At 50.7% G+C, this 19578-nt stretch overlaps 1 long non-coding RNA gene across 1 annotated transcript; it reads left to right on the forward strand.

Moving 5' to 3' along the window:
- Positions 1-1592: 1592 nt before the first annotated feature.
- Positions 1593-7936, forward strand: LOC116663826. The gene is made up of 2 exons (XR_004320196.1): positions 1593-3629; positions 3969-7936. It is a non-coding gene; the product is annotated as an uncharacterized LOC116663826 (long non-coding RNA).
- The last annotated feature ends 11642 nt before the right edge of the window (positions 7937-19578 follow it).

Raw genomic sequence — 19578 nt, forward strand, 5'->3', positions numbered from 1 at the left:
TGAAGACATCTGAGAATCTGGTTTTATCGCAAAGCTCCCAGAGGCTCTGGAACTGGCAGTTCCAGGTACCTCCATAAGTGGATGTGAAGAAGGCTGAAAGCAGGAGGACTGGCTGAGAGCCAGTTTAGGAAGCAGTTACAACTCCCCTCCGCCTGCTTGGGCCGTTGGCCCTGCCCCAGCCCAGTGGGAGCCTGAAAGGAGGCATGACGTCAGCCTTCAGTGTGTAAAATCCTCAGCTCAGGAAACAGGCTGAGTCCTCCTTCCTGGGGAGTCTCACCAGCCAGAAGGGAGTAAGGGTGCCAGTGCCAGATGTGCCAGAGAAGGTCACACACACGGAGCAGTGGATTCCAATAAATTAAGGAGAACTCTGAGAAGGACGGCTGTAAGTCTCCAGATTACAAGGATCAGCCTTGTACTAACACGCTGGAAGAAGAAAGACCCTTGCCATGGCACGTACTGTGTAATTTCAGAACCCTGGGGAGGAGAGGTTCTATAACTTCTGGAGAGAATAAACAGGACACATACACTGTATCAGCAATGAAAATGGCTTTGGAATTCTCAGATGCCACATGGGACAGTAGAGGAATTTGGACCTTTCAGAATTCTGAAGGAAATACATATAAAAGTCAAGCTAAAGATTTGTAGTTTCTCTTGGAATTTACGTTCCACACACCCTTTCTTAGGAAACTACTAGAGCATTGTACTCTTCCAGAGTGAGGGAGTAAACAAAGGAGAAAACCTGGTGTTCAGGAAATGTGGCTCCAACACAAAGGCAAGGTGACTCCCAGGAATGCAGTGAAAGCTTCCAGGGTGGCAGCTGTGCGTCAGGCCAGAAGACACAGGATTGAGATCAGATGGGAGGAGGCTGAGGCTCCAGAGAAGATGTCTCAATTATTAGAATACCTGTTGTCTCTGAGCATACTTAGGAGTTGGGGTTGATTTATTGGCAAGTGCTTAGGAACCAAGGGACACAACTCCAAGGAAAACGAAAGGCTGAGCAAGAAAGAAAAAGTTACCACAGTGACACTAGATGTCTCAGCTACGACTAGTATTTACATCAGTGAACCACCTTAAAGCGCTTTTGGGGATGGAGGGTGGGGAGGTGTGTGTGAGTGAAAGCGAAATAACGAACAGAATTCATTACAAGCAACGGAGGGCGGCAACAAAGCCAGAAGTTGCTTCTTTCAAAACAAAATTTATAACACCTCCAGAGAGACAAGACGAAAAGGGCATAGGAATCACACTAAAAGGGCAATTTCACAGGTCATGTAAAAAAAAGGCTATATTAGAAACAACTTCAAGGTAGTAAATGTGCAAGTTTAGAGGGAATGGATACATTCCTAGGAAAATAGAACTTACCTAATTTAAAAGGAGGTGCTCAGACAGCCACCAGGGCAGCCAATGCCCTTCAGGAAGTGGAAGTTGAGTACTTGTCCGGAATCTTGGCGCGTCTCCTTTAAGGAACTGAAGTCCCGCCCCGGGTGGAAACGCAATTCCTCTGCGGCCATTCTGTTTACGTCACAACGGTGTCGGGCCAATGAAGACCCAGGAGTTGGGTGTTCTTGTGCGTGTGGACGACGTGGGGGCGGGACTTCCGGAGCTGTCTGCCTGGGATCTCGGCGGTTCTGGGGTCAGTCCTGATCTGCCGGCGCGGAGAGCTGGGTGGGGCCCGAGCAGGATTCCGGGCTGGGGCTCCCGGGGGCAGGGCCGCGCGCTCTCTGAGGAGGTGGCCACGTGCTTATCCTGGAGGAGTGGCTCGTGGATGAGGCTCGGGCCCTGCTGTGTGGAGACTGACGCGGGCGCACTTCGCACTTGCGGCCCCCGGGGTGGTGGACATGGAGCGGAGGGCGAGGCACCTTCCGAGCAGGGCGTTTTCGTAAGAGTCTCAGGGTAGGGCTCCGGTGCAGGTCTGTGCAGCCAGAGGCCCATTCCGTGGCATGTGTGGCTCAGGCTCGAAGACGTTTTGGTCCTGGCTGAGAACAGGGAGCCATCGCGGGCAGAAACTACAGTGGAGAGGGGTGTGGGAGAGGCTTCGGCTTCAGCTTTCCCCAGCTCCGAAGCAGCACAGCCGAGAGAAACCCTGCAGAAGTGGGCGGGGCAGGGCCTTGTGAAGCGCCATGGAGCCCACGTAGGAGTTGGGGTTGATTTATTGACAAGTACAGCCACGCCCTTAGTGTGCAGGGAGGACCGGTTCCTCGCCGGCCCGGGCCTCCTCCAGCACCGGGCCATTCACAGTGGGCCGCAGGCGGAGAGACCTTTCACACGGGGGAGTACAGCAGATGTGAAGGAGCCGCGGGCAGCCACACTGGAGGAAGGCCTGAGTGCAGTTAACGTGGGAAATTCTTTGCCACAACGCCGACCTCATTCAGCACCAGAGAATCAACCGTGGAGGTGGAGAAGAGCCTTACGGGTGCAGCCACCGTTGGAAGGGTGCATTCAGCAAAGGACACACATTTGTTTGGCATCAGAAGCTTCACAACACAAAGGCCTAGTGTGTGCAGTAAATATCAGACAACCTTTGGCCATACCTGTGAGCTCATTCAGCATCAGAAAGTTTATACTTTGAATGCATGGAATGAAAACATTTTGACAAAGCTCTGCCCTGATTTGGCACTGGAAGGGCTGCAACCCAGAAATACGAGTACAGCAAACACGGGAAACCTGCCAAAACCTCCAACTGGTGTTGCACAAAAGCCCGTTAAGTATGACCAGTGTGAGAAAGCCTTAAGCTTCAGGGCCATCCTCGTTCAGCCCTAGCAGATTCACACTCAAGAGGAAGACTTTCCACCAAAGAGACTTCCTCGTTCGGCACCAGAAGGTTCACTGTAGAGAAAGGCCTAAGAGTGCAGCCAAAGTGAGAAAACCTCCAGTCAGAGGCCTCACCTTGTAAGGCATCAGAGAAAGGCTTTAAGTGTGTGGGGAACGTGCATTCTCCCTGTTCAGCATAACAGATGGTGTGCCGGAGACCAGCTCTGAGAGTAGCCTCTGTTGAGGATGCTGTCGGCTGAAGTTGGACTTCATACGATCAGGCACCCACACGGGATATTCCTAATGAGTACTAGGTGTGTGAGGAGCTTTCGGGAGCCACATGGCACTTTCTGACCTGCCCAGGGCCTTTGCCAGAATTCTCTCTCTGCCAATGCCAGTGGTAGAAGTCATCTCACCATTCTGCCAGCTGGGAGGGACTCGTAAACTGCTTATTCCAGTCCCTGGTGGGACCCACGGGCAGCCGGGGCCCATTGATGGGCCTTCATCGCTTCCTGATGAGTTAGGGTGTAGGTATGACCCAGCTGTGGCTAGGAGGATCGCTGGGGTCTTTCTGTGGCTTTCAGAGATGGTTTACCTTTTTTTAAGGGACCTTGTTGGCCTCGTGTGACTCTTGATGGATTTGTCCAGCTTCCAAGTCAAACTTCCAAGGGGACTGCCTGCTGTGCTCCTCTGGAGCCCCATCGTCTCCCTTGAAATCAGAGAGCCCATCCCAGGGGTGGCACCTCCACCATCATACCTGCCCGCCAAGGACAGCAGTCCTGAGGCTGTTCCTGGATGTGAATGCTCCTCTGACTAATGAGTTCTCAGTGCCCAGGTGAAAGGAATGTCTTCCAGGACTTCGTGAAGTGTGTGGCCGGGAGGTAGGTGTGCAGGGCACACATGGTAAATCCACTCCGACCTTACCTCCCTGTGCCTTGGGATGCCCTCCTCCGTGCGTCTCAGCCTTGTTAAGTATAGACTGTTTTCGAGTATAAGTTTCAGACAATTAGATGTGTTGCTTAGAAACACCTCTAGCTGCTCAGTGAGTACAGTAAATCTGGAGTCTGGAAACTTCTCCATCATATAATAAATTTGGTCTGATCTAGTGGTATGTTCCACCCTCCTTGGTCTAACACCCTTAGAATCCGCTTCACACATGTTTCCCATATTTCTTATGTATACTCCTGATATATATTAGAGAAGTCTTTCTCATTTTCTAGGTGTGTAAGCTCTTCTTCCTGAAGTGTGGTGCAACTCCTGTCCCTCTGGAGCATGCTGTGATTCGACCTTAGTCATGTGGTTGTGGTGGGTCTTGAGAGAGGGTATCCCCTTTCAAGGCATCTTCCCTTGGCGAGGTTGTCACAGGATTTTCAAGCAAAGAAAGAATAATTTTCCAAGACACTGTGGCCAAGATGCTTCTACTGGTGAGAGAGGCTTAGAATGACTTCGCACTTCAAGATGATCGGTTTCCCTGGGTCTAACCAAATGTTCCCGCTCCAGGTTTCATGCTCCCACCTTTCCCAGCCAATGCCTGACTTTCCCCTGAGATACTGGTGAGACTGTGAACTCCACGTTGTTGTTCACCAGCAATACAATTAACTTTTCTGTATGATTTTTAGGAATATCAATCCTGTGACTGCAAGAAAAGAGCTTCATTTAGGGCTGTCATTGAAGTATTCTGGTTCTCACTTGTCCTGAGTTGAGTCACCACGACTTGTCATTTTCTCTCTGTATGCACTCTAGTGCACTCAAGAGACTATCCCATACTGTGTCCCTGTAGTCATCCTTATCACCATAAAAAAAAAAGTTCATTAGCCACTGGGGCTCGAGGTCACTGGCTTCAGACAGCACTTCATCACAAGCAACCGAAGGCGAGTGTGATTAGTTCTGATGCCGGTGTGCCCGCAGGCCACGGGTACTGAGCGTTTCCCGCTGGCCATGAGCACAGCACTTGTTAAGCTTGAGATTCCAACAGATCAGTTCCCAAACGCCATCTTTGCAAGTCTGTCTCCTGTGGGCATTCCTGTTACCAGTTCTGTATCAGTCAGGGTCCAGTCCAACAGGCAGTAACCACACAATAATTTGAGCAAGGAAGATTTGATGTAAAGAATTATTAACTACTTCCAGGGAGAAAGAAGAGGATTCTAAGGGATACCCTGAGGGGGAGTACCCAAGGAAGACTAAATAAGGAAGGGAGGAGGCCTCCTTAAGGCTGGACTGAGACCTGGTTGGAGATGCTGCTGTTCTAGCTCAACAGACAGACGGCGGAGAAGTTTTCCAGGTTGATCTGGACCAGAGATGGTCCATGTTTGTTCATCCAAGACTGATGGGTAAGAACGCTGAGCTGGCGGAAGGTGGGACCCCCATCCCCGGAACCCACACCCCTGGCAGTGGGATGCCCACGGAAGTGGGATGGCTACTTAATTCACCTGGGAGCTGCCCGGGGTGAAGGGAGGTGCTGTCAACTTTGCTTAGAAGCCCACTGGGGTGTGGCTGGGCTTGCTGGTGAGCTGCTGAGAGCCCCTTGATGGGGGTGCCCTTGAACTCCCTGGAGGCTGGCTGGGGTACCTGCAGAACTTGCGGGAAGCTGCTCACAGGGGTGCCATGGACCGCTCCACCAGGAAGTCATCTCAGGTGCCCTGAAGCTCACTGGGCTCCACTGGCTGCACAGCACTCCAGTCAAGCACCGTGGGAACCAGAGGAAGGAAGGCGCCCAGGACCAGGGAGAGAGGCTTCCTCCTCCAGCATCCCTCCAGCTCCCCCACCAGCAGAGCCTGGCGCCACGGCGGCTGGCCGGGAAGAACCCGTCTGGCTTCCGAAGCAGGACAGTGAAAAGCGGAGTCAGGGCTGAGAGGCGACACGTTCACAACTGGCACGGCTAAACTCCTTTTATGAAGTTAAAACAACCTTGATGACAAAACCCAGCAAAGACGGTGGGAGAAAAATAGTTCTGGCCTGCCTCACATATGCATGGATGCGGAATCCTAAAGAAAAGTCAGAAAACTGGATTTAGCGACTTACAAACTCTAATGCGGTAAGACCAGCTTGGGCTTGTACCGGGAGGCTCTCCACCGGAATTTGTTGTTTTCTTTGTTGATGTGGGGCTGTCACCAGGCTGTGACCAGGTGACCTTCTCATCAATGAAATGCAGCCTCCAGGTGAAAACTTCCAAGGAGAGAGCTCGCAGGCCTCCTCCTGTTCGCTTTCCCCTCTGCTTTCTGTGCAGACGACCTGCCCCTTAGGGAACGGGAAGTTACCGGGTAGACGGTCAGCGTGTCGGGAGAAGAGCTGCTTGCCAGTCAGACTTCCATCCTGGGCTGTTAAACAGGCGATAAAACGTTTTGAGCTGGTGCACACTTTGGGATATGTGTGTGTGTTTTAGTCTTCTCTAATGATATCTGCGTTATAAGATAAATTTTATAGTTAATCGTATTTATGGATTAAGGGATAAAAATTCTATGATCATATTAACAGATGGAGAAAAAACTGTTTAATTAAAAATCCCTGCCAGCGAGGAGTGGGAGGGACTGCCTTGACTCTGATACAGGTTATTTACAAAGAGCCCACAGCAGGCATTGCAACTACTGGCGAAAAATGTAATGCTTTGCTTTTGAGTTGGGTCCACTAAGGTAATTAACAACAAAAAAAAAATCATTTGATATAAGGATTAGAAAGGTGGAAACAACTTGTTATTTGACAACAGAAATGTAGAAAATCTAGAAGTATTTACAGATACGTTTTTAGATTAATAAATTTATAAAGTTGTTGAACACATGGTCAGCTATAATACCAATTGCGTTCTGTGGGCCAAAACCAGAAAATTAGAATATTCCAAGTGTTCCTTGGAACATCCCTGCTGTTTCAGAAGGAGCGAGAGCCAAGCTGTGGTGAGAGGTGGGGTGAGGCGGCTGAGCACTGAGGGGCCCGGGGCCTGGGAGCTCAAGCCTCCCGGTGTGTAAAACCCAAATGGAGCTCCAGGCGTGTGGGATAGAACCGCACTTGGCGTGCGAGTGACGGCCTGGGTGGGCAGCTGGAGGACAGACCTTGAAAAGCCTGGGGGTGACCCTGCTGACTTCAGCTGGCTCCCACCCCGCTACCCGTGGCTGTGGAAATACAGGGAAGACTGCAGCCCCGTGCCCTGTACACGGCAGGGGCTCAGAGAGCGTTGTGGAGGAAGGAAAGAACCTGCTACACAGGACGTGGGTGGGAGCCCCTCCGTCCCTCGCATCACCTCCTGCCCTCCCTCGCCTCTGCTCTCCCCATGTCCACCTCCGGGCGCTCCTGCACCAGCGGGACGGCGGCCTGGCTCATGTCCTGCCTCCAGTCTGCTCTGCTTCGTCCTCCCCCTCGGCTGGCTGGAAGGAGCTTCCCTGAATGTGGCTCCACCTCCCACCTGCCGTGTACATTTCGTCACCTCCAGCTCTTGGTGGCCCCGCTGCCTGTCCCCCTCCCCCATGCCCCTTCCCTCAGACTGTGCTGGAAACCCTCAGGGCTGCCCCCATCCCCTTTCAGATGCCACTTCTGCTGGGAAGCCTTCCCTTCCCTCCCAGCCAAGTGGTACCCCCACCCTGTGCTCCGCAAGGCCTACGCTCCCGCCCCCAAACATTTGTTGTAAGGGTCTGAGTACAGGTTTGTGGTCTGCATGTCCCCGGGGGTTGGAATGCCTGCTCTGAATGTGGGTAGACCAGGGTGGGGGTGAGTGTGCTACCAACCCCCAGCTGCTCTCTGCCTCGCAGTGGCTCTAAAGCTTTCCATTTCTTCTGTCGGGCCCCTAGGAGCAGGTAATTTTTACCCTTATGAATGAAAGCATAAAACAGTCCCCAGACTTCCTAATCTATGGAAATGAGGCATTTCTGAGCAAGGATGTTATTTACTGTTCAAGATGTGACAGTGTGAGCTGGTGGGCCCCGCGGCGGGTTCTTGCCAAGAGGGACGAGGTTCCAGGGTAGGTATGGTCTGCTCTGGGGGTGGGGGGAGCCTCTGTGCTGTAGACGCTGACGGTCAAGCCCCACGGGGCTGCCCGACAGCACAGGACGCCCCGTGGATCTTGAACTTTAGATAAACAATGAATGGTTTTTAGTATAACAATGTCCCATGTAATGTTTAAATTTACCTGGGCACCCTGTAGTTTTAGTTGTTAAATCCGGATTTGTTAATTCTATTTGGAATAAACTTGGGGATAAAATTAGTTTTTATGAATCTGTAATTCTGTCAGTGGGAAATCTGACTTACAAAACAGGGATGGTGAATATTTTGAGAAGCAGGTCAAGTAATCAGAGAGACATTGTTTTTTATTTATGAAACCTGAATGAAACTCTTCTAAATTAGCTTCAAAAAAATCAAAAAGTATCAGCTATTTCCAGGTGCTCACCATCCACGCATATGATGATGGTAACTGTTGAAAAGGCCTGAAATAACATGCATGTTTCACAAAACGTTTTCCTAAAGCCCGGTATATTGTGTCTGCCCATATTTTCACCTTTTCTGTTGTGGGGTTTTCCCTCCTGATGTTCCAAGATCCTTCTTTTATCATTTCCTTTCCATTTCAAGATCTTCTTTTAGTCATTTCTTCAGGGCAGGTCTGCTGGCGACAGATTCGCTTAGTTTTCCTTCATCTAAGAGTGTCTTGGTTTCTCCTTCATTTTTGAAGGGTGTTTTTCACTGATGGTTTTGTTCAGCTCTGGACACATGCTGTCCCACTTCCTCTGGCCTCTGTGGTCTCTGATGAGAAGTCACGTCGCTCAGAGCTGCCTTTTCTCGTCTCTGTAAGGTGTTCCTCTCTTGCCACCTTCAAGATTTTTCCTTTGTCCTTGGTTTTCAGGAGTTTCATTATGGTGTGTCTTGGTGCAGATTTCTTTGGGTTAATCCTTTTTGGTGTTTGCTTGGCTTCTTGAATCTGTACCTGTGTGCTCCTTGGCCCAGTTTGGGGCAAGTTTCAGCCATGGTGTCTCTGAGGCGCTGCCAGCCCTGCCCTGTGTCCAGGGCCACGGCGACACGAGTGCTGCGCCTTTTGCTGTAGTCCCGCAGGCCCTGAGGCTCCGTGATTTTTTTTCCTGTTGATAAGCTTGGTGATTTCCATTGTTCTCTCTTCCAGTTCACCAGTTACACCCTCTGCCTTCTCTGTTCTGCTGTGGAGCCATCCAGTGAGTTAAAAAAACGAGAAACAAAAACCTTTGGTTATATTTTTCAGTGCTAAAGTTTCCATAAGTTTCTTCTTTGTATCTTCTGCTTCTTTGGTTTGTATCTTCTGCTTCTTTTCATTTATTTCAAGGGCGTTTACGATCCCTTGTTTAAGCGTTGTGATGGCTGCTGTAAAATCCTTGTCTGGGAATTCCAGCACATGTATCGTTGGTGTTGGCATCTGTTGACCATCTTTTCTCATTTGAGTTGGGATTTTCCTGCTTTGTGGCATGACTAGTGATTTTCAGTTATATCTCACACATTTCAGGTGTTCAGGATTTTACCTAAATCTGTTTTAGCAGGCAACCTCTGACACGTCATCACTGGGAGAAGGAAGTGTGGCATTATTACTGTCAGGTGCCGTGAAAGTCCAGGTTCCCCTCTTGGCCCCTGTTGAGACCCTGAGGGATGGAGAGGATGTCTTCCTCTCAGCCGCAGGGGGCTGGGGCACAGGGTACTTCCCTCATTAACACCGGGCAGTGCAGGGAGTCCTGACTCTCCACTAGCCCCCCTCTGACCCCACCCTGGCGGATGTGGGTTGTCGCTGATTTCCACTAGACTAAGTCCATACCGTAGCTCAGCAGCCCTTCCAGGGGAGGCCCTAAAGCCAGTGTTCCCTTGTCACTGACACTTAGAAAGACCTTAGACTTCAAGCATTATCTTAACCTTCATAGAAAATGAAATGAAAAACAAAAGCTGTAGCTTTCCAGAGCCAGGATGGACAAGCAGAGGCCACTGGGGGCCAGTCACAGTGCCTGGGTCCTGTGCGGTCTTCACGGAGGAGACAAACACGCCTGCCCTGAGGTGAGTCTTCCTGTGGGCGGAGAGCCTGCAGGGAGGTGCTGGGGGCTCTGGGTCTGGCGCCAGCTGGGACTCGAGTCTTGGGGGGGTTGTGGTCTGGGGCTGGTTTTCCTCATTTGTGAGCCAGGAGGAGGGACCGTCTCTGGTGAATGGCATTCCCCATTCTTGTCTGTGATGACAAAAATCAAAATTGTGGAGGGAGGGCTCACAGAAGTGGGGAAACTGAATTGACTGGCGGTCAGCACATGGGGAGTTTGTGGGGCAGTTTGTGTGGGAGTCTGAATCCAGTTTTCACGAGTAACGGGACAGAATGAAATTGTGGGGATCAGCCCATCACAGGGACATTGCCAGCGTCGAAATAATTAGCATTTCCCCTCACAGGCCCTTAAAATCGAAATCAACTTTACATGTCATCCAGCTGTGACACTGGCCTGTCACGGGGCGCCTTGGGGCAGGGGTCCCTGGGGAGGGCTCGCACCTTGTCCTCTGGGCGGGGCCCTGACTTTGTCCCAGGCAGGCCCAGAGGGGACGCAGTCTCCCTGCGTCTTCACACACCAGAGCCGGTGCTGAGCACTCAGAGCCTCTCTGGGAACTGTAAGATCACAAAAGCCCAGGAAAGACAGTGCTGGTCACCCACGGGGGAAGAAGGTGCAACTGGTGTGGGTGGACGGAGGGTTTTCAGGTACTTTGGTGAAAGGAGACTTTGAGTCCTTTCACCTGAGTAAGAAAGTTCAGAAACAAAGAGCCGTCAGTGGGGAGCAGGAGTGAGTGCTTCCCTAATGAAGGAGTCAGCAGTGATGACAGCTCAGTCACTTCCCTGTCCCTTGGGCGGGGCGTTCGGGGGCTGGGCCAGCGCTGCCAACCTGGCTTCCAGCAGGCTTTTTTTTTTTTAAATGGAGTTACTGGGGATTGAACCCAGGACCCCGTGCATGCTAAGCGCAGGTTCTACCACTGAGCTCTGCCCTCCTCCTCCAGGCTCACTCTTTAGGCAAGAAAAAAAAAATTTCTCAGCAATCAGTCCCCCCAAAATTCATCAGTCTCTCTAGGATTTGAATCAGCTCTGGCAGCCGGGCGAGGTGTGGGCTGGGGAGGAGGTCGGGGAGGGGCCAAGCAGATTTGGGCCCATGTGTGAAATACCCTGGAGAAGGACAACTTCAGCCCCAGCGCCTGCTCCAGTTGTAATCCAGACCGCAGCCAAGGTTCTGACAAGTTAAAGGTGGCTTTTATCCTGAGTTTTATTGTTCAGATGTTGGTCCTTTAATATGTAATTTGGCCTGATGTAGGACTGAGAAAATGCATTGTCTTATTTCACCCTTGACATTTTTATTGCAGGGAATTTTCAAATCTGTGGGAAAGACTGTTGAGGCTGCTTCCTTGGGAAGTAGTTAAAGGGAGACAGGTCAGCTACTGAACACAGGGAAGGAGGAGAAAAGCGAGGGGAAGGGAGAAAGAAAACGCAGGACAAGGGACTTAAGCGTGAGGAACCCCTGTCACAGCGTTTTACTTCCCCGCTTGTTTTTAGGTAGTTCTTTTCCCTCCATTAGTCAGACGTGGACTGAGCCTCCCGTTCCTTCGGTGAGAGGGACCTGTCCCCAGCTCGGTGACCTTGGCCATTTCTCTTCAGTTCTCTGGGCCCGTGTCTCTTCATGTGCAGGTGCAGAGGGGGACCAAGAACGTCGTCCACTGCTTTTGGCTCATTTCAAGCGTTCAGTGGACCAAGTACGGCATGCTGAAGGAGCCCTGTTTAATGAGGCGTGCATTAGAGCGGGCTGTGGGCAGGGGAAGGGGCTCCCCACAGGAAGCCGCACTTAGCAGAGATCTGACATTAGGGAGATGGGCAGGCCTGCGCCTGGAGGAGGAGGGGACCTGGTGCAGAGCCCCGTGGTGCCCCTGGGGGAAGGGCACCAGCACCCTTGTTCTTCCCTCCTTCCAGCTTTGCGGTCCTGCCTCCCCTCAGCTGCTCAGGTTGCAGGGGAGACCATGGGGCCAGGTGAGCGAGAAGCCACTTACTGGCTTAAGCAGGGAGAGTCACAAGGGGACTGGCATTTTGAAAGGAGCAGAGTGGCTGTGGGCGCCAGCCTTGTGGTCCAGGGCAGGCCAACGATCCGGCCATTTCCCAAGGCCAGCTTTGATCCTGGCGGCCTGGACTGTGGGGCTGGAGGTGGGTGGAGAGAAGTGAGCTGATCCTAGAGCAGCTAAGGAGGTAAGAGCTTCTGATCTGGGTGGCTGGTTGGGTAATGAATGGTGAGGGGTGGGAGGGGATCACGCTCCATCCCGAGCTGTCTACCCCGTGCAGCTGGGTAGATTCATGGAGATGTAAGCTACCAGACAAGGCGTGGTCTTGGAAAGATTGAATCTGAGGTACTTTTGAGATGTTCAGTGGAAAGTGTGGAATACAATTCAGAGTTCAAAGTTGAGGTCTGTCTGTATGTTTTCACCCTTTCTTGTATCCACACCACTTACCATGTAGCGTTCCAGTTCCTCCCTTGAGAGGGAGAATAAACTTTCCCAACCCTTGACTGGAGGCTCAACTCTCTTCGATTAAAAAATCCCACATCTTTCTCAGCCCTTCCTCCCCTCCCACGCATGGTCGGCTCCTCCAAGTTGCTGCCCCCTCGGTGAGGCTCTTCAAGGACAGTTCCTTTAGTACAGCTCCTTGAGTACAGTTCCTTTCCATCTTTGGGTCTGTGAAACTAAAGAGTTGGTTATCTGCTTCCTATAACCAGCATACAGTGGTGGGGTAGGCACAAGATAACCATGATGCATATTCCTCTTTAAAAAAGGGGGGAACGGGAGGCACCAAGGAGTCAGTGGTCCACGGCAGTTCTGACATCCAGCAGGACACATGTTGGAAGTTCCTTGATGAGGTTTTGAGGCTTGGAAATAATTCTTCACAGTGTTTGGCTCTACCCTCTGGCCTCTTGTTTCCACCCTCTGAGTCATCCTGTCTTTTTTGGTGAAGGAGAATGTGTGTTTGCAGCAGAGTAGTTTTCACAGCCTGATTCCTGCTGGTAGAATTTAGGGGGTCAACCTGGCTCCTTTAATTTAAGGCCACCTTTGTTTTTTAGTTTAGGCTGACAATGTTTTTGCTGATGTAATTCTCTCATATAATTGTGAGTCACATATGAATCTCATTGTGGTTTACCCCGTTAGACAGAAGCTGCATTTCCCAAATCTCTTCTAGATAAGTCTTTAAGCTCTGTTTCTTCCTTCTTTGGGTTTAGTTTGCTGTTCTTTTTACATTTCTCAAAATAGAGACTTTGATAATTAATTTTTAGCCTTTCTTTTCTTCTATGTACATTTAAACTTATAAAATTTCCCTCAGCATAGCTTTAATCTCATAAATTTTGTTGTTATATTTTCATTTGCATTCATTTCAAAATACTTCTAATTTCCATTATGAATTCTTTTTAACTCATAGGCTATTTAGAAGAGTATTTAGAATTTAAACTTCTTCCTCAGCTGTAGCTTAACTCCATTGTAGTCAGAAAATAGAGAATATAATCTGTATATTTTCAATTCTTTGAAATTCATGAGATTTCAACATGTTGCTCAAATCTTCTGTACGTGTACTGATTTTTTCATTCTATCCATAGATATTTGTTAAAATATTCCATTTTGATTGCAGATGAGTCTGTTTTTACTTCCATTTGTGTAAACATCTGCTTTATGTATTTTAAGCCTGTATTATTAGGGGCATGATGATTGGGATTGTCATGTCTTCTTGGTAGACTGACCCTTTTCTTATTATGAAGTATCTATTTATTAATGCTTCTTCCTCTTGAATTTAATTTGGTATTAGTATAACTTCACTGACTTTCATTTGGTTAGTGTTTGCATCGTATATCTTTTTAAAAGATATGTATAGCTTTTACTTTCACATTCTCTGTATCCTTTTATTTTATTTGTTTATTTTTTATTGAAGTGTTGTTGATTAACAATGTTAGTTTCAGGTGTACAGCAAAGTGATTCAGTTATGCGTATACCTGCATGTATATATTTTCTTCTCAGATTCTTTCCCATTATATATTATTATGAGAAACTGAATATATTTCTCTGTGCTGTACAGTAGTCCTTGTTGTTTATCTATGTATCCTTATATTTTAGATATGACTCTTATAAGTGTCATAGTTGAACTTTGTATTTTTATCCAGTCTGATAATATGTCTTTTAATTGGTATATTTAATAAATTAACGTTTATTATAATTACTAATATATTTAGGCTTAAATCTGCCTACCAACTTGTCATTTTTCCTTTGTTCACATGTCAAATATTTCTTGTTCCAAATTTCTCTCAAAATGATTTTCTGTATTTTTCATCTGTAATTTTTTTCTGTATTTAACTTCCAACTGACTTGTCTTTTAATTCTCTAATTTTCTCTTCAGCTATGTATGATCTGCTTTTAAAGTCCTATGCAGTTGACTCTTAAAGAACATGGGTTTGAACTGCACATTCCACTTGTACATGAATTTTTTTTCATCAGCTACATACTGCAGTACTACACGATCCATGGTTGGTTAAATCTGTGGATGTGGAATCATGAATATGGAGGGCTGACTGTAAAGTTACACACAAATTTTCAGCTGTGTGGCGGGTTACCATGCCAGCCTCCGTGTTGTTCAAAGGTCAACTGTATTGAGTTCTACTTATTTATTTTCAAAGGTTGATTTTTTTCTTCTTTTTTCAATGAAGTATTTTTATATGGTAAAGTGCACAAATCCTAAGTATTTAGCCTGATGAATTGTTACACACACACACACACACACACACACACACACCCCTTATGTCTATATCTGTCTCCATATCCAAATAGTTATCACCCATATCAGGATTTTTAACATTCCAAGTACCCCAATGTCTCCCTTATGTTCCTTGCATTTGGTATTTCCCTCAAAGATAACCAATTTTTGAATCTCTATTACCATGAATTAGTATATAGACATGGATCCTCTAGTACGTATTCTTTTGTATCTGACATGTTTACTCAACATTATGTCTCAGATATGGCCATGCTTTTTTGCATGGCAATTTTTTTTGACTGCTATGTAGCAATCCATAATATGAATATACTACATTTTATTTATTCATTCTACTGTTGATGGGCATTTGAATTTTTTCCACAATATTCTCTTGAGACTCTTTTCTCTTGGTCCTATGTCCAGTGTATCTGGTAATTTTTGAATGAGTGTTGGACATTGTGATCATAAATTATTGTGACTCTGAATCATGCTATCTTCCTGTAGAGAGAGTTTACTTTTGCTTATGACAATTAAATTAGGGGCAGACTCATTTAATATAATCAGGTAGTAAGCAGGTTTGAGGCACTTTTCAGTTTTTGTAAGGCTCAGTGTATTTCTGGGTCGTCCTTGTTCACAGGGAACGCCCCTGAACTCCAGTTATGCTGCGGCACGGTGAGAGAGACCAGAGCCCTGCTGGGCTTTTCCAGCTGTTGGCTTTTGTTTTCTCCAGGGCCTGTCAGCCTCTGGCTTGCTGTTTGCGAATCAGCGATCTCTTTGCAAAGACAAGTCGTTCAGGGTGTCAGGCTTGCTTCTAAGCATTTACCTTCTCTCTCAGGGTCTTCAGATGTGGCTGCCTTGGTAGCCTTGAGCCCCAGGCTTTGTTCCCCCTCATCCCTGTGGGAATGATGGAGCTGCTTAACGTCGCTCACTCGTGGCGCCCACTTTCTGCCTGGCTGTTAGCCCCCGAGACCAGTGCTGCTCATGGACTTTTACATACCTGTGGGGAGGCCGCAATGCCTCACGTCAGGCCCGCCTCGGCCAGTTCTTTCCTCCCGGGGATCTTTGTGTTTTGTCCAGCTTTCCTTGCTATTTTTGGCAGGCGGTCTGGTCCGATACAACCTATTCTGTCATGCCAGAAGCACGTTGATGAAATAATTCCAGACCGCTTGTTTGAGCAGTAGCTTGCACTTTTTCAGATGATTTTAAACTAGATTTTCACAATTGTCCTGTGAAGTAGTTGGCAGAGTTAATTGCCCCTACGTTAAAGATGGGGAGCACCGGGCTCAGAGCGGCAAAGTGGTTGACGGGGCTCCCATAGCTAGCGTGTAGCGGGCCATCTCCTGCAAGCCTTACTCAATGCGGAAGCCCACTTGCACTGTACGTGACACCATCTGATGGAGTCCAAACTGTGCTCGGGGAACGGGGAACAGCAGTAACCGAAGAAGAGGGACCTGGTGGGTGGCAGTTCAGTCACTGCGTTAAAAGGAAGGCGCTCAGTGCAACATGAGTGAAATTCTCTTCAAAACAAATGCCATGTGGGTGCAATTGTTTCCCTCTAAGTGACTGGGAAGTCCAGCAGCAAATAAACCTGCTCCCCTTGCAGACATGCCAGCCAGCACTGACCAGAGGTTTGGGGTCTCTGGGGTGCCCTCTAGGGGTCGGCTGCTTTGGGATGGCCTCTTCACATTGCAGTGGGCAGCATCATGGGGTTAATCGCGGGCTCTTCTTGGCTGTTGTTGACAGTTGGCAAACTGATGTCACAAGCAGAATACCACCTGGGGCGCCTGTTGCGAGAGCAGTGCCAACACCTCCCCACAGGTGAGGGAGTCCAGGCTCTGCAAGGCTGTGACACCCCCAAGACTCAGAACCTGGGCTGCGTGGAGGTTTATTCTCCTGTGCCCAGCTCCCTCTCGGGAAGGGCAGCCGAGGGGAAGGACCCCTTCCTTGTCACTGTGCCTCTGAGGGGAGGTGGCCATCCTCTGGTGCTTCCTCAGTCTAGCTTGTTCCAGGGTGGTGTGCAGAATGGTCTGGAGGGTCTGAAGGCTGATGCAGAGCTGGCCCCAGGGGTGTTTGAGGAAAGCACGGGAGACAGGGTGGATGGCTCGTGTCTGGGGTGACTGCCCAGTGGGACCCAGGGTCCTCTGACATCTGGTGCATTTGCTGCCTATGGGGTAATCATCACAGAACAGGTGGCATTAGACCCCCATCGTCAAACCTCACCTGGAGATCCTGCAGCCCTGGGCTTCCTGAATCTGTGTGATCTCCTGGGAGCCCCTCCGTCAGCGCCCTCGGCACGTGGTCCAAGTCTGTGAGGGAGGCTAGGCTGGCCCTGTTCCTCCCAGATGCTCACTCTGCATGCCCCTCATGCCAGCGCTCCGGGCCGGCCGGGGAGCCAGGGAGCTCCGGCTTCTCCTGCCCGTGTGGGTCCAGGGGCCCCACCTCACAGCCTCCCCTCACGGGCACCCACACCTCCTGCCTCAGACCTCGGGCTCCTGGAGGGCTGTGCCATGTTCTGGATACTTTAGCACCACTGAGGAGGCCTTCCTCCTCAGTGCTGTGTCCTTTTTAATAGAGGCGTGACATTGACATCTTTCCTCAAATCTTGTTACAGACTGAATTGTTCCCGCCACCCCCAAGTCGCATGTTGAAGCCCTGACCTCAGTGTGACTGTATCTGGGGCCTCTGGGAGGTGATTAAGGCTAAACGAGGGCGGTGAGGACGGGGCCCCAGCCCAGCAGGACCGCTGCTCATGTAAGAAGGGGAGGAGACGCCGACCTCCCTCCCTGTGTGCGGAAGGAGGGCCGTCAGGGCCAGTGAGAGGGTGGCCTTCTGCACTCCGGGGAGGGAGGCCTCACCAGACGCCACCCTGCCTCGACCTTGGGTTTCTGGTCTCCAGAGCAGCGAGCAGTCGATTCCTGTTGTTGAAGCCGCCCTGTCTGTGGTGCTCTGTTACCGCCCCCAGGCCCCCGGGCCGGCTGACCAGCGCCCTTCGTTACTGACTCCAGCTGGAGGATGCGCCCCCCACCCCCGCCCCGTGCTGGGGGCGTGTTCATGGTTCTTAGCGACGTTCTTCATCTTAGGAAGCACATCACGCCCGCTGAGCGCACTCCCGAGGTGGGCAGGACGGGGCAGAGCATCAGCTGTCACGCGCGCGCGCCCACACACACACACACACCCCAAACACAAACCACACGTCTCACCCCTTGCATGCCGTATCCCACACTCGCACGCGTGTCCGACCCCATGTACGTATGCCCACTGCCGCGGCTTGGTGTGCATGTTTGGGTTGTGGTTGTGATTAGTGACTGGGGATTTGGTTCCGTGTTTGGAATCCCTGGTTTGGGGACGGCGTGGGGAAGGCTTCCTCATAGGGCACCACCGACAGCCACCCGCCTCACGCACCCGCCTCTCTCAGCGCAGAAAGTGCTTGTCGCCGTAGACCCTGGCAAAGTCGGGAGAGTGGGTTCCTTCCTGGGCTGGGGACATTCATCCTCCCCTCATTCAGTCGTTCCTGTAGGGGTTGAATTGCACCCCGAAAAGGGTATGCTGAGGTCTTAGCCGCAGGACCTGTGAATGCGGCCTTATTTGCAAGTAGGGTCTTTGCAGATACAAACAAGTTAAGATGAGGTCACACTGGAGTGGGATGGGCCCTAAATCCAGTGACTGGTGTCCTTAAAGGAGGAAGGAGAGTGGGTATCGGACATAGAGACTCAGAGGAAGGGCGCGGGCGGAGGCTGGCTGGCTGCAGCTGCAGGAGACACTGAGGACGGCCGGCAGCCCCCAGCAGCCGGAGAGAGAGGCCTGGAATGGGTTCTCCCCGAGAGCCTCAGACGGGCGCAGCTCTGCCAGGGCCTTGATTGGGGGCTTCTGGCCTCCTGAGTGGTGACAGAATACATTTCCGTTATTTTAAGCTACCAGGCTCTGGCATGTGGTCTTGGCAGCCCTAGGAAGTGAACCCCTTGAGTGTCTCTTGAACCCCAGCGAAGCAGCAGCCACTGTTCGGTGCCACGAGACCGGACAGACCTGGTCTTGCCCTCCTGGGACTCTGAGCTGGTGACCCCCAAAGAGGTGCCGAGGTGGGATGTGGGGGCGTCCTGCTGGTTGTCCTGTGGCCCCAGAGGAGGGGCTCTGCCACGTGCCACCAGCACTCTGGCCACGGGGCCTATGGATCTCATGAGGAGAGGATTTTTCCAGAACCATCTGGAAGATTAGGTGTGGGGGGGCGTACACAGATGGTGGTGAAAGGGCATGGTCTGAAGTTTGGGTTCGATGATAGCATCCTGGCTGTGGTCCGAATCAGCCTTCAAAGCCACCGGCTCCCCAGGCGCCCCTCAGGGGCTGTTATGTTCACAGGCCCCGGCCTGGCCCCCAACCCCCCCAGCTGCATCCTGCCTTGTGTCTCGACCCACACATGTCGGCGTCCTTCCAAAAGTTGCTTCTAATTAGCCTCACCTTTGGCCTCTGTGGCCGCAGGCCTGAGGTGGCGCCCACATTCCTGCGAAGTGTTTAGAATTTGTTCCACAGCGGGGAGGCCCCCCTGGCCCCTTGATTGCATCCTGGCAGTCCTCAGTTTGACAGACGCCCCCAGCCCCGGCCCCGCCCTCGCCCCTCACCCAGCCCTGGGTGGAGGGAGGGGGCGCTCTGGCCCACGTGGCTCCTGGCACAGGCCTCACCAGGCCCTGGCGACTGTGCGAGATCACTCACTGTCGTCAAGAGAATATGAATTTCCACTTGCTCTGACTTCCCCTTGGCAGGGCCTGGCCCCCGGAGGTCACTCTGGAACGGCTCTGCTTCCCCTCAAAGGAAGAACGCACCAACTCCCAGCAGCACTTTATGGAAGGACTTCGGAACGAGGAATCCTCTGTCCCCGGGGTGCCGCCCGTCGAGCGGCCTGACCTCGCCCCCCGGCCAGGCCGGGTGGGTGGGAGCTGTGCAGAACTGTGGGCTCTGCCTGTGCTTACCTGATGCTGTCATCTCTTTGCTTCAGAAATCTTGTCTTCAGTCTGTGTCAGCCTGGGATGCTTCAAGATTTTGTGTCCTCTCTCAACTTGTCTCTAAAAGTTCAGATTCATTTTGTCCCCTGGCCCCTATTTGCTGTCTGAATTCCA

Source organism: Camelus ferus, chromosome 5 (genome assembly GCF_009834535.1).
Source record: "Camelus ferus isolate YT-003-E chromosome 5, BCGSAC_Cfer_1.0, whole genome shotgun sequence".
NCBI lineage: Eukaryota > Metazoa > Chordata > Mammalia > Artiodactyla > Camelidae > Camelus > Camelus ferus.